The 15589-nt window shown below is 45.1% G+C and overlaps 1 pseudogene; it reads left to right on the top strand.

Moving 5' to 3' along the window:
- The first annotated feature begins 10169 nt into the window (after positions 1-10169).
- Positions 10170-12094, top strand: LOC102844663 (annotated as a pseudogene).
- Positions 12095-15589: the final 3495 nt, after the last annotated feature.

Below are 15589 nucleotides of genomic sequence, written 5' to 3' on the forward strand. Positions count from 1 at the left end.
CAGCTCAGCCTGATGTCCTTAGGCTCCAGGGGAGGTGGCAGGACCTGCTGAGATTGGTACCTGCATGATCGAAGGAAAACAGTGCCTTTAGGGGATGATTCCAGAGGCCTGCACGCAGACATGGAAAGAAGCTGGCATTGACCTGGGAGCCCTGAGAGTGACAAAGCACAGCCTCAGAATGTAGAGTAGGATAGCGATGGGAGAGTGGGGCAGCCCCTGATCTTCAGGAGGGACTTGAGTTGGCAGACGAGTCCCAGCATCGTGATGACTGGGAGCCAGCTTCTGCTCCCTTAGCTGCTCCACCACCTTGAACCCTGGAGAACTCAAGGTCACCCAGCTCCTAGTGAATATGAGGAACACTCATGACCCACAGGGCGACAAGTGATCCTCTCCAGTGTCAGGGGCAGTTCATACTGGGAACACAGTCCTCCCGCCAGGTAGCACCAGAGTGCCAGGCTTGCCAGTTCCCCATGTGATGTGGCCAGCTCAGATGTGAGTTGAAGGGTTTTAGTCCCAGGTCTGGGCTCACAGCTTCATTTCCTCTCCATTTCGGTCTTGGAGGGGACCTAGTGTGACAGTTAAGTGCTGAGTTGGTAACCCCAAAAAACTGGAGGTTCAAACACACCAGTGGATATACAAGGACCTGACACTCTGCTCCTGCAAAGATAATACTTCCCAGACCCTCCTCCCCACAGACCATATCACAGGTCATCCTGATTCAGAATGGACTCGGTTGTACTCCATACCAGCTCTCCCTGTTCAGGAGGCGTGGGGTTATACTGGATCACCAGTATCAGCCACACCTGTCAGAGGGAGTGTTGGAGTTTGGGGTCATATGCATGTCTGTGGAGTCCAGGTTGCGTTTTTGGAGGTGGGCTTGAGGTTTGGGGAGGAGGACTCCTGACCTGAATCAGAGGCCTCCACATGCAGTGGGCCCAACCTTCCTGGGATCTGGAAGCATTGGGTATTCTGATGTTATGGTCACATCTGGACACGTGCTGTGATGAGAGGTAGTGGGGTACAGGACCCTCTCGTGGGGCTCCTGTGGGTTCATTCAGTGTGGGGAGAAGAAAAACAGATGCGCCTCCCACCTTGGGACATCCTGCCAAAGACCAAAGAGATGTCCTATTTGTCAGCCCATTTTTCAGAGGGGAATGCTGGAGCTCCGGTGGGTACCCCTACCCCCAAGCCCAGCATGCCCTTCCCAAGGCCACATTCATGGAAGTCTAGCCAAGGCTTTAGGGATACACAAGGGCAAATTCAGAAGGCAGATGGGCTGGAGACGATGACCTGAACCAGGAGGACAGCTTTGCCAGCCAGGCTTTGAGGGTATAGGTATGCAACAGTCCCCTTCGGGCTTTGTAAAGATGCAGCCCTTTGATGAATTTCCGCTTGAGGGAGAGGCAGGCAGTGTGAGCAAGAAGCAGAGATGTGGGGGAGGCAGGAGGCTAGAGACAAGGGGGCCAGGTGGGCACCTAGGCGTCTGAGTCACCAGGTGGGTGGGCTGAGCTCAAGAAGTTGGAGAGTGGTGGGGGTGGCTGCCAACGACACACTGCTGGAGGTTAGCAAGCGCGTGCCTGGGGGTTGCTGGCAGCACCCAATCTGTGTGTAGTTTCACTTGTGCGTGAGCCAGAGCATTGGCATACCTATGTCTTGACTGCCCTGCATTGCTGCTGCCATCCCACTCCTCCTGTGGCCCCCTGTAGGCCACGCCGGGCATTGCAGTATGTTCGCAGGCTGTGCCTCTGACCATGTGGGAGTCAAGCCAAGGCTTGAGTCCTGGATTCCCGCACCGTCATTTTTACCTTCCAAACCTCAGGTTCCCCCTCAGAATAATGGGGTCTGCTAGCTCAGGGATCCGAGAAGGTAGTGCACATGCACCCGCATGCAGTGGCAGAGTCACTGGGGTGCAAGCTGGTCCAGGTGTAAGGAGGGTCATTATAGCCAAGTATGTGGGCCCCTAGTGACAAGGAAACAGCAAGCCTTGTCTCTGCCAGAGCCCAGGAGCGCCTCACCTGGGCATTCCAGTCTCATCCAGCAGCTGTGCTCCAAGATGACACGTTGCACTTGGTGTGGCCAGTTGGCAGAACGCCCACTGTGGAAAGGGCTTCTGCAGGACGGGAGCAAGGAACAGGTTTCAGGGCTGGGATTTAATACGTCCTAGAACCACAGGTAGTCCAGACGGAGTCACCTCCCCACTGAGCTCTACCTGAAATTGTCTCTGGGGTAAAGATATGGCAGATAGAGGTTCCCCTTGTCATCTTCCTAATGTCTCTTCCGTCCTGCCTCCTCTTGGATTTATCCTGGAGGCCTAGATTCTAGGGCCCTGCTGGATGCAGCAAGGGGAGCTGCACCCAGAGGGCCCTTCTGTTCCCCAAGACCAACCTCATCTGGTCCTGAGCCCTGTTCTCCCCGTCTCGCCTCACTGCCCCAATTCTGCAAACTTCCAACTTGCACTTGTGCTGGTTGTCACATTCATGTTACGGTTAGTTTTTTAAAGGAGCCCTGGTAGTGGGGTGGTTAAACAAACTGAAAGGTGCACTGTTCGAATCCACAAGTCCCTCTGAACAAGATAGATGAAACAATCTGCTTATCAGCTTCAGTAAATACATATAGCCACAGGAACCTTATGGGACAGTCTGACAGGGTTGCTAAGTGTTGGAAGTGGATTTGGGTTGCTTTTACAAGGCCCCTTGATGGTGCGATGATTCAAACGCTTGGTTGTGACTGGAACTTACTAATAACTTACCTGCCACAGGTGGAGGATGCGACAGGCCATTTAAAAAAAAATTCCTTCTTTGCAGCTATGCTAATAAAATGATGGCTCCGGCTCACTCAAGAGGGTCTGAAATGCTCTTTTTTTTCTTTGCTGATACTTTGATTTTTTTTTCTTTTACATTTTTTTATTATTAATTTCAATGAACATCTACAGAGATTTTGGAACTCCATTCATTCATTGTTGCACTTTTCTCCCCACCCACCTACCCTCACCTCCACCCCCTGTTCGCTCCTCTCCTTGAAAAGCAAAAGAAAAACTCCATTTGTACACAGTCCCCTCCCACACCCCACATATCCCCACCCCCACCCCAAGTATACTCCACTCTGCAACCCTCATTCCAGACTCCTATGATAATCACAATGCCCTAAAATATATTAATTTTAAACTATTGTCTGCTGTATTGAAAAACAAGGAACTCATGCAAATTATTCAAAATGGGTGAACCTAGAGGACATTATGCTGAGTGAAATATCTCAGCCACAAAAGGACAAATATATGGTGCCACTGTTGTAGAATGAGGCTGACACTGGGATGGGGGTAAAACAGTTGAATTCTGAAGGATTGTCTTTTGAGACAGGATAAGACACAAGGGCAGAGATCTTAGTGCTTGATCAATAGAATGAATAGTTACTAATTTCCACAGTGGAAAAAAAATGCTTATTTCAGGAAAGTCATAACTTAGCTACAAATGTCAATATAGGCAATCAGCTAATTTTCCCCCTTGAAAATACTGTCATAATTTAAAAAAATTATGGTATGTAACAATGATATAATGTCCTCAAGGAACATTTTCACAGAAAGATCTCTTACCCTTTTATACTAATTCATTAATTTTCTTTCTGTTTGTAAATCCATGGGCCCAACAGTCAACAAAATAGCTGGAACTTAAATAATTCCAACCACTTGCCTATGTTTTCCTCTTTAATTCTATTTCTGGGACTCCCATTACCCTGAATCTTTTTTATTCCCTTGGGTTCTAAATATAGTTTGATATATTAATTTTAGTTTATTTTTTAAACTACTCTTGAGGGTTTTTTTTTTAACTCAGTAATACATGACTAAGCTCCAGCTACATCACTGCCTGCAGCTATAGTTAGTTTCATTTTAACTACTCTTTGATAGTCTATAGGGTAAGTATACCACAAGTTATCTACCTATTTGCCCACTGATATTGAAATATTTTAATATTTTTGAGATTACAGAGTATTGCTAATAAACATTTTTATGAACTTCTTTGCATGTCTTTTAGTATAGATCTGATTAAATATTTAGTAAGACTCAACAACCTGTCTGATTTTTAAAATTTTTCTGATGAGATTTTAATGAAAGTTTACAGAGAACATGGATTTCCATTCATCTCTTCCCTGCCCACCCCAGTTCGTTTTTCTCTTAAAAAAATTCTTGTTACGTGATTCCTTCCCCAGTCCACTTTACTATCGAGCTCTCATTCTGGACTTTTGCCATGCAAATAATACCTAATCATATATTCCATTTAAGCAGTTCTCTCCCTCATCTGTTTCAATGCACAGTACATTATCCCCTTTTCTTAGTTTCCTACCAATGACATTATGCAATATTTGTCCTCTTGTGACTGAGATACTTCACTCAGCATAATGTCCTTCATGGTCATCCATTATGTATAATATTTCATGAGTTCCTTGTTTTTAAAGTGCAGCGTATTATTCCATTGTGTGAATATACCACAGCTTCTCTGTCCATCGTTTGTTGATGGGCACTTTGGTTGTTTCCATCTCTTTGCTGTTGTGAACAAAGACGCAATAAACATGGGTGTGTATATATTTGCTTGGGTGGCAGTTCTGGTTTATTTAGGGTATATTCCCAGTAGTGGAATTGGTGGGTCAAATGGTATTTCTATTTGCAACTTTTTGAGAAAGCGCAATATCACCTTCCACAGTGGTTGCACCATTTTTCACTCCAACTGAACAGTGGATAAGGGTCCCAGTTTCTCCACAACCTTGCCAGCATTTGTTGTTTGCTGCTCTGGGGTAAGATGATAATAGTTGTTTTGATTTGCATCTCAGAGCTAGGAATTTTGAACATTTCATGTGTTTGCCATCTGACTGTCTTCTTTGGTGTTCATACCCTGTGCCCATTTTGTGATTGGGTTGTTTATCTTGTTGTAGTGAGACAGTCCATTTCAATAGAGTCCATACCTTCAGTAGAGTCCGTCAGAGGCTGTCATACTTACAGAAGCCCATCTTTATCTCTGGGAACAGCTTGGGGGGTTGCACAGTCTGCTTTTTCAACTAGCAGTCTAATATTTACGCCTCTGTGTCCCTGGGCTTCTGCATAAATACTACATTCATGGAATGACCCATAGCTGGCCTGACAGTTGAGATTTTCAGAGACAGTTAATGGCACAGGAAGAGATTGTGCATCTTCCTCCTGTGGAGCAGCCGGTGGCCTCGAATCATGTGTTTTCAGGATTGCAGTGCATCTTCTTGCCACTAGGCCACCAGACAGAATTGCTATGTCTTAGACAACTCTCTGGCAGTGGGTTTGGTTGCTTTTACAAAATGAGGTTGCATTTTGCTACTTTTAGACTGAAGCATATTTGCTCTCGCTCTCCCCTCTTTTTTTTTTTTTAAGTATATCCTCTTGAAGACTGTAGGGTCTGTCTGAAAAAAAAAGATTTCTGCTATCCATGGTTCATAGCCAGTGAGGAACTGAGACCTCCAACCAATAGCCGGTGAGGAGGAACTGTGCCTCCAGCCAATAGCCAGTGAGAAACTGAGGCCTCCAACCAATAGTCAGTGAAGCTATTCCTTGAACTTTCCATGGGAGCTCCAGTGATCTGGTGGGTGAAGAGTTGGACTGGGGACCCAAAGGCAGGAAGTTTTAACTCATCAGCTACTTACTGGGCATGAAGATCATGGGCAGTCTCCTCTGGTGCAATTTGTTAAGTGCCATTGAGTCCTGTGACTCAACGACACTGTGTACAATAGCTCTGAAGCCTGCCCTATTCTAGACTTGTCTCACTGACTCCAACACACCTAATTCCATTGTCCCAGTCATTGTGTTAATCCATCGTGTCATTGGGGCTTTTCCTCTCCTGTGCTGTCCCTCCAACCTTCCAAGCATGAGGCCCTTCTCCACGGTCTGGTGCATGCTGGCCATGTGCCCAAAGTATGTGAGACAGAGCTTTAAAATCCTAGCCTCCAAGGAGAACCTCGGTTTCATCCTCTCCAAGACAGACCTGTTTGTTGCCCTGGCAATCAATCGTATGTTCAATACTCTTCTCTAGCACCACAACTCAAAGGTATCAACTCTTCTGTCATCCTTAGTTATTATTCAATTCTCTGATGCATAGCATGCAATTACGAAGACCTTCTCTAGACTGACGTTATTGCACATCAGCACTCTGGAGAGGTAGACAGCAGACTTCCTCAGTTCAGTTCGTCTTTTGGTTTCCTGACTGCTAGTGCTGAAAGTGTTGACTTTGGAGCGGAGCAAGCTGAAATTGGTTAACAGCCTTAATCTCTTCCCCATCTATCATGATGCTACCAAACCTCCTTTCTGGAGGGTCCGCTGTGAGTTGGTTCCCATTCAACAGCAATGCATTGAGTTCCCCCCCTTATTTATATTTTTTAAAAATTTTATTTCAAGCTGCTTTGAAAAAATTGGCAAAAAAATAAGGTCCCAGGAATTGATGGTATACCAATTGACATATTTCAACTAACAGATGCTGTCCTAGATGTGCTCACCAAGTTGTGCCAAGAAACCTGGAGGACAAACACTTGGCCACCTGACTGGAAGAGATCTATATTTGTTCCCATTCCAAAGAAAGGTGACCCAACAAAATGTGAATATTATCAAACAATATCATTACTATCACATGCAAGCAAGATTCTGCTGAAGATTATCCAATAACGACTAGAACAGCACATCAACAGAGAACTGCCAAAAGTGCAGGCTGGGTTTAGATGGGGTCTTGGTACTAGATATTGTAGCTAATGTTAGATGGATCTTGGCTGAAAGCAGGGAATACCAGAGGAATGTCTATCTGTGTTTCATTGATGATACAAAGGCAATTGTGCAGATCACAAGAAACTGTCGCTAACTCTGAGAAGAATGGGAATCCCAGAACACTTGATTGTGCTGATGCGAAACCTACACTTGGACCAAGAGGCAGTCATCAGAACAGAGCAAGGAAACACTGCATGGTTCAAAATTGGAAATGGTGTACACCAGGGATGTGTCCTATATCCATATCTTTTCAATCTATATGCAGAACAGATTATCCAGGAAGCTGGGCTGTATGAGGAGAAATGTGGCATCAGGATTGGAGGAAGATTTATCAACAATCTGCATTATGCAGATGACAGAACCCTGCTTGCTGAAACTGAGGAGGACCTGAAACGCTTGTTGCAGAAGGTCAAGGACTGAAGCCTTCAATATGGATTGAGGCTCAATATCAAGAAAACAAAGATCCTCACCACTGGACCAATTAATAGCATCAGGATGGATGGTGAAGAGATTGAGATTGTTAACAGCTTTAGTTTGCTTGATTCCACAATAGCACTCTTGACACCAAAATCCAGGAAATTAAAAGACATATTGTGATGGGACTGTCTGCTGTTAGCGATCTCTCCAAAGTACTGAAGAACAGTGATGTAACTGTGGAGACTAAGGTGCACCTGATATAAGTCATGGTCTTTGCAATCACTTGCTATGCGTCAGAGAGCTGGACAATGACTAGGGATAATGGAGAATTGATGCCTTTGAGCTGCAGACAAGAATATTCACTATACCATGGACTGCTAAGAAAATGAACAGGATTGTATTAGAGACTGTTAAACCAGGCAACTCCTTGGAGACAAGGATTCTGAAGCTTATTCTGACATACTTTGGACATGTTGCAAGGAGGGACCAGTCCTTAGAAAGGAACGTTATGCTTGAGAGGGTGGAGGGACAGTGCAGGAGAGGAAGACCCTCTATGAGATGGATTGATTTAGTTACTGGGGTAATGGGAGTAGATGTGTTGGAGGCAGTGAGACTGGTACAGGAAAGAGCTGGGTTTTGGGCTATTGTACATAGGGTCACTATGAGTCACATAACAACAACAAGTAGTTTGCTTATAAAATGTGAATACATTGTTTTCAAGAACAAATTCTTTCAATTTCCCTCATCCCCTACCCAAAAAATTGTACAACCCCATGATCAAACGCCCCCTCCCCCTGCACTTCCTCTTCCCTCTGCTTCCAATCTCTCCTGCCCCTCTTGGATTCTTATACTCATTCTACAATAATGGTTTTATACAATATTTATCCTTATGGGACTGAGTTAGTTCACTCAGCATAATGCTCTCCAGTCCCTCCCAAGTTAGGTAATAATTTACAAAGTCATTGTTCCTGCGTGCGGCATAGTATTCCATTATGTGAATGTACCATAATTTATCAATCCATTCGTTTATGATTGGACATTTGGGCTGTTTCCATGTTCTTGTGATGGCGAATAATGCTGCTTATGAACATTGGTGTACAAATCTCCGTTTGTGCCTCAGTTCTCATATTCTCAGGGTATATTCCACATAGTGAAATAGCTGGGTCATAAGAAATTTCTATGTTCAGCTTTTTGAGGAAGTGCCAAACTGCCTTCCATAATGGTTGTGACCATGCATTGAGTTAGTGATGGACAAAGAAGCTCTGGTGATGTATATGTAATGTGTAGGACTACTAATCAAAAGGTACAGTTCAAATCCATGTAAAGATTATTGTTGTTGGGTACCATTGAGGAGAGTAGGACTCATAGTGACTCTATCAGCAGCCAACTTGAACTCTGACCTTTCCTGTACTATCCTTGTCATCTCTGACATTGTTGAATCACTGTATCATTACAGTTAGGCTACGGACTTAAGAAAGAGATCAGATACTAGGGACGTTGGTTGAAGTCCGTGTTAGTAAAGCATCCAAGAGGCAAAAAAAAAAAAAAAAAGAAAGAGATCAGAGAACAAGAAAGAAGCTTAAAAGCAGCTTTATTAGGGAGCTCCCGGGCGAGGTTCCTCGTTATGAAGATGCAAAAGGAGGAAGTCACCCTTTGAGTGTATTGAGGAATGTTTTTATAACAGGGTCTTTAGGGAAAGAAGGGAGGGACATTCCTTTGTGATTTATGGTTCATCCATTAGTTAGGCCAGGTAGGCAAGGATGTTCACTCTTCTTATCAATGTGTGTTCTTTGAATTCTTCATTCTCCCCCTTGACCCCTTGTCTGGGCCTAACAATTGCAGCCTTAGAAACCCTATGACATAGTTCTAACTTTGTCCTTACTGGGTCCCTGTGAGTGGAAATCTACTTGGTGACAATGAATTTGTTTGGGAATGGGTGTGTGTCTTTGATTACTCCTGGTGGCGCAGTAATCATTCTTCTAAGCGGTATAGCTCTGGTCTATCCATTTGCTGTACAGAGGTAACTCGTGGTTGCTGTGACACATGGCGGACAGTGTTTGGTGTAGCTCCCAAATTAAAACAAACTTGGACACAGGAGTGACATCCACTTGTGAAATAGCTTGCCTCTGGAAACCCTTTGAACTTGGAGAAATGATGAAAGTTATACAAGTGATCAGGTCTTTTGTTCATAGCATCACTATGAGTTTTCTACGACTCAATGGCATTTAACAGCAACAACCCAGAAGTCAGAGACTGGAATTCACCAGCAGCTTCTAGGGAGACAGATGAGACAGTCAGCTCCCATAAAGATTTACAGCCTGGAACCTCAGGCAGTTTTACTCTGTCCTCGAAGGTGGCTATGAGTGTGAACGAAGCCCCAACAGCTCTGGGGCTTTTGGTTTACTGATGACCCAAAAAGCTTTCTCCCCACCCAGCTCTTGGGAACGCCACCCTTGGAGCACATGGGTAGGGATTCCAACCTCCCCTGTACCCACATTGTCTGTAGGTGCCAAGGTACAAGGTCTTCTGTGTTCATGTCCTAGGGTTGCTGTAAGCAGTTTGTCACAAATGCAATGGCTTCAAACAAACCACATTTATTCTCTCACAGCTCTGGAGGTGAGAAATCTGAAATGAGCCTCACCTGGAATCAAGGTGTGGGCAAGTGCCTTCTTCCTGGAGGCTCTGGGGGAGATCGGCTTGATTTTCCTTTTTATTTTGCTCTGAATGAAGGTTTACAAAGCGGTCTGGTTATCCATTCAACCATGGGGGACCCTTTTTGTTATGCATTAATTACTATGCAGTGCTCACAATGTGAATACCCTTTCCCCACTTCCTCCTCTGGAGACCCATTTCTACTCCTCCTCCTCACCCTGCCTGTCTCCTGAGCTTTGGTTTTGGTCATTTGTTGCCCTTTTGGTTCTCACATTGTCTATTATTCTGAGAAGCACATTCTTCACAGATGCTTTTATTCAGCCTTTAGACCTGGATGGTTTTGAGCCACAGGGTGAGTTCAGTTCTATGTTTAAAGGAATCTAAGGGTCACAGCTTGGAGTTCCACCAGTGTCTACAAGATCAGTAAGTCTGGTCTTTTTATGATTTTTTATTTTTGTTCTTTTTTTTAAAAAAAAAAACCTTTCTTTTTGTCCTGGACCCTCTATGGTGATCCCAGTTAGAACAGTCAGTAGTGGTAACTGGGTACTGTCTAGTTCTTCTAGTCCTGAGTTTATGGAAGCTGTGGTTCACGTGGTCATTGCTTCTTTTCTCAAGGACTCTTGGGATTGCACTGGCCCCACCTGGATTTTCCCTACTTTAAATTCACTTGAATACAAAGAGTCCCACTATAAAGATTTGATTTAATATTGTAATTAATTAGATGAATCAGTTATCATTAATTTAAAAAATAACTTTTTTTAAAGAGTGAAAGAAAGTACAATATTATTTATAAACTCAAATAAAACATAAATCCACTTAGAACAACTAAAAAATAATAAGGAAACAAAACAGAGAAGCCTCTGTTTTGGAAACATTGAATTTTTGTTGGTCCCATGGTAACAGGATGTTTGAGTAGTTAATCACTGATTAATATGATTACTGTAATTTATTTCACTAAATTATAATGTCAATACTATATTCCTCTATTGCTTATAGTGTTTTCAGAATATAGTATTAGAGGTAGAAGAATTGGAAGTCACTCAAAATTAGACCAAGTGCTGACTGTTGAACATGCCATCAATTACTCATATGCAAGTTTAAATTGAAGCTGAATAAAATTAAAACAAGTCCACAAGAACCAAAATAGCACCTTGAGTCTATTTCACCTAAATTTAAAAATCATCCCCAGGATAGGTTTGAGATGTTGAACACTAATAATTGAAGATCAGATGAGTTATGTGATTATGTCAAAGATATTAGCCATGGAAAGAGAAAATAGTCTTTACAAAGACAGAAGAGGAAGAAAAGACCAAAATGGATGTCAGAAAAAACCATGACAATTGCACTAGATTGTCAAGAAACCAAAACAAAGGGACAAAAAGCTTAAGTAAAAAGAGATGAACAGAAAATTTCAAAGGGCAGTTTGAGAAGACAAATTTTTTATAATAATGTACAATGAGCTGTAGTTGGAGAATAGAAAGGCAAGAACTTCTTCAGCTTTCTAAAATGGAAAGAATTAAAAAAAAAATCCATACCTCTTGTTGTGATACTGAGAGATGCTATGGACACAATCTTGAATGATCCAGGGAGCTTCAAAAGGAAATGCAAGTAATATGCAGAGTTAACTGTACCTGAAATATTTCAGGAAGTGCTGTAAAAACAAGAGCCAATGATAATGAAGAATAAGTTCTAGTTGCACTAAAGTCAATGGCAAACTATAAGGCCCCAAGAATCAACAGAATACCAATTGGTGTGTTTCAAAAGACATGTAGCGCCCATGGACCCGTTCCTGGTGCTGCTGCACTCGGGTGGACAAGAGGAAGCTGGACCGTGTGGACAGCCGCCTGGACCTCTTTACCGTGCTCATCGAGCAGGGCGACCTGGGCTGCAACCAGATGAGCGCTGAGGCCTGAGGCGCAGGCGCGGGGCAAGACCTGCAGCCTGGATCTGTGACAATGTGGGAAAGGACTGGAAGAGACTTGGCTCACCAGCTCTGGATCTCAGACGCCAAGATTGACGCTATCAAGGAGCGGTACCCCCGCAACCTGACGGAGCAGGTCAGGGAGTCCCTGAGGACCTGGAAGACCGCTCAGCAGGAGAGCGCAGTGGTGGCCCAGCTGGTGGCGGCCCTCGGCCTGCAGGCTGAACCTGGTGGCCGACCTCCTGGAGGAGGAGCAAGAGAGGCACCTGCAGAACGAGGATGGACCCACGTCACTGAGGTCCAGGGAGTCAGAGAGCTCTGCCTCAGAGATGCCCTGACTGCCCAGACCCTGCTCAAGAGAGACCAAAGACATCTCCCCAAGCTGTCACCAAGTGCCACCTGCCCCACCTCGGAGCGCTCAGTTTTTGGCAGGCAGGGCTTCGAGCACTGTTCTGAAACTCATGTCGGGCAGTGGCCACACCCAGCAGCCCTGTAGGACGTGGGAAGTCTGTTCAGAATCAGAACCATCTTTTCTCTGCTTCATAGGGTTTTCTAGACCTGTACGTGTTTATGGGAGCTGACTGTCCTGTCTTTCTCCCAACAAGTGGCTGGTGGCTTCAAACCACCAACCTTTTAGATAGCAGCTAAGTGCCTTAACCACTACATGACCAGGGCTCCTTAAATGGGTTGAGATAAAGGCCAAGTGTTCAGCACAGCAGGGATCCCAGCACTGAGTTTCTCCTGTCATACCCAGGAGCCTGCGAACTCAGTGTGGCTGATGAATTGGGAACAATGACGGGAGAGTGGGGTTTGAGCCCAGGCCCACCCCAGGCCCCCTGTGTCTGCCACCCACACAAGGCAGGCCAGTTTCCCTGCAAGGCCTCAGTCTGGACTTGCTCCCCAGGCCCAGGATGGGGTGCGGGGAGACCTCCTGGCCCTCATATGTTGGGAACCCTCTACCAGCGTGACTCCTGTAATTGTGATTCTATTTTGTATCCAAATCCGATTTCCTAATAACAATTGACAAGATAGCTGGGTCCTTGAGATTGAAGTGTGTGGCTGCTTTCAGGGTGGCTCCATGAGGCTCCAGCCTTTATTTACACTGCAAACCTCTGAGATTCAGAGAACTTCCTCTTGCTGGTGGTGCGTTGAGGCTCTGGTGGGTCTGCAGGACATGCTGCTGACCCACGGTCTATGCTTACCTGGAGCTCATGTCCACCAGCTGCTCAGAGGAGAAAGATGGGGACTCTCCACCCGTGTGATTTACAGCCTCTGAAATCCTGCTGGAGGGTCAGCTAGCAGTCGGCTCAGACTCAGTGGCCATGTGATTGACTCATTTAAGATCACAATTCCCACAGGTCCCCCAGCACAGCCACTGCTAGCTCCTGGGAGGAAACCCAATCGCCATCAGTCATCTGTGACTCCTGGTGGACCTGTGTGTGTCGTCAGAACTGATGTTTCCAAGCCCAGGCTTGCTTTTCTCAGGCCTGGGGTAGACTTGACCTTGACCTTCCAGAGCGCAGCCCTGCACCATCCCCCAGGGGTTCCTGTGGAGAGGGCATTAGTGGTAACAACGCTACAGAGTGTTCCCCATGAACATGCGGGGTCTCAAAGCAGGCTGTCTTTGTCCCAAGACCTGCCAGCTTCCAGGGGCATCAGAGAGCCGAGTGGCTACCCCTCAGAAGGCTCTGAGCAGTGGCCTGAGGGACGCCACTATGTGAGATGCCCCAGCTGCTCTGACCTGGGGTGCTGAGACCCTCACCACAGTCTAAGAGCACTGTCTCCTCCAGGTGGGGCTGTGACACAGGGGACAGAATGGTCAGCTCATTGACGCTAATGCTCTGAGCACACCTGCTGATCAGGCACCCCAGGGCACTGCAGAGGGAGTCAGCCGCTTTGCTGCCATACCTGGCAGGGCTAGCCCGCACCCTGGCCATGTCCGGCACTGCCCCACCCCAGCAGCGCCTAGAGCTCAGAGCTGGCGCTCTGATAGATGCCATAGCCAGCAGTGGGTGAGACGTGTTGGTGGTGAGTCGCCAAGCACAGGGGACATCCCTGCCCACTCAGAGCCCACATCTGCTTCAGAATGGGCAGTCAAGTCACACAGAAAAGGGATGCGTGGGTACACAGCTTGCCAAAATATGACCACCCTCTCCCTGGATCCTTTCAAAATAGGCAGCAAAGTTCACCAAGATCCCCGAAGGGGAACAGAGGTTGTGGCCCCCCTTCTCCAGGGTCAGTGGGGCTGGTGCGCTGCAGATCTGCTTTTCCTTTGCTCAGGCTAACGTGTCCAGAAGGTAGCAGAGAAGATGTCCAGGGGGCTGTGACCCCTGGGTTATCTGTCCCTACTCTTCAGCACACCATCCCAGGAGCAGCTGTGACAGTGGGGGACAGGAATTTCTTAGTGTTGCTTTACAGAACACCTTCTGTGTTTGCAATAATAGAGAAATAGTTCTAAAAAAAAAAGACATGTAGCACTGCTGTTGTTCACCACTGTATGCCAGGAAACTTGCAGGACAGCTGCTTTGTTCCCATTCCCAAGAAAGATGATCTAACAAAAAGGGAAATTATAAAAAAAAAAACCCAACAAACCCCTTTAACTCATTGAGGTGGACTTGAGAAAGTGTCAGCATGCTTTTGGCAAGGAATTTACTACATCCTACCGTGGAAGATGAGAAGAAAAAGCATAGAAAGAAACGACTAGTTCTAAGCCAAAATTCTTATTTTATGAGTGTAAAATGCCCAGGTTACTACAAGACGACCACAGTTTTTAGTCATGGTCAGTGGTTGGTTGAGTAGGTTGTTCAGCAGTGTTGTGTCAGCCCATAGGAGGAAAAACCAGACTCACAGAAGGTTGTTCATTCAGAGATAGCAGCACTAATGCTCTATACAACTTTCTATTTGGTTACAGAAAGCCTTACCAATCAATTTTTCTGGTTAATCCACCAAGATAACATAACATTTCAGTTTTGGGTACTTAATTCTTTTGGTGTCATTTTTAAAATAAACTTCTTATTATGGGCAGGGGAAAAAGTCTTTAATAGCACACACAAGCAAAAATATTGCTGAAGATCATCCAAAAATGGCTAGAACAAACAGTTAATTGACAGAGAACTACCAGAAGTTCAAGTTGGTTTTAGAAGAGGTAGTGTTATCAGGGGTGTTATTACTGATGTCCGATGAATCCTCACTGAAAGCAGAGAATTCCAGAAGAATGTCTCTTTGTTCTTTGTTGACAATGAAAAGGCATTTGACTGGGTGGTTCATGAAAAACTATGGCTAACACTGAGAAGAATGGGAATCCCAGAACACTTAATTCATGTAATTATCCTCATACAAAACCTATACTTGGACCAAGAAGCTGTTGTGCGAACAACAGTGAAAACAGCATAGTATAAAATAAAAAATGGTGTATGTCAAGGTTGTATCCTTTCTCCATATCTATTCAGACTGTATGCTAAGCAATTAGAAAAGCTGGACTCTGTGAAGAAGTATGTGATGTCAAGATCAGAGGAAGACTCATCAGCGTCCTTTATACCGATGACACAACCTTGTTTGCTGAAAGTGAGGAGAACTTGAAAACAATTGCTGAAGAAGATAAAAGATGACAGCTTCAATATGACTTCATCTCAAAATCAAGAAAAAAAAATCCTCACCACTGGACTGATAAGCAACTTATGATAGATGGATACAAGATTGAAACTGTCAATGATTCCTTCTTACTTGGATCCACAGTCAACACCCTTGGTACCAGCAGTCAGGACATTAACTGTGTTGGACAAGTATGTTGTCGGGGACCTTTTCAAAATACTAACATGCAGCAAGTTAGTTTG

Source organism: Elephantulus edwardii, unplaced genomic scaffold (genome assembly GCF_000299155.1).
Source record: "Elephantulus edwardii isolate Elephantulus edwardi_28Jun2011 unplaced genomic scaffold, EleEdw1.0 scaffold00132, whole genome shotgun sequence".
NCBI lineage: Eukaryota > Metazoa > Chordata > Mammalia > Macroscelidea > Macroscelididae > Elephantulus > Elephantulus edwardii.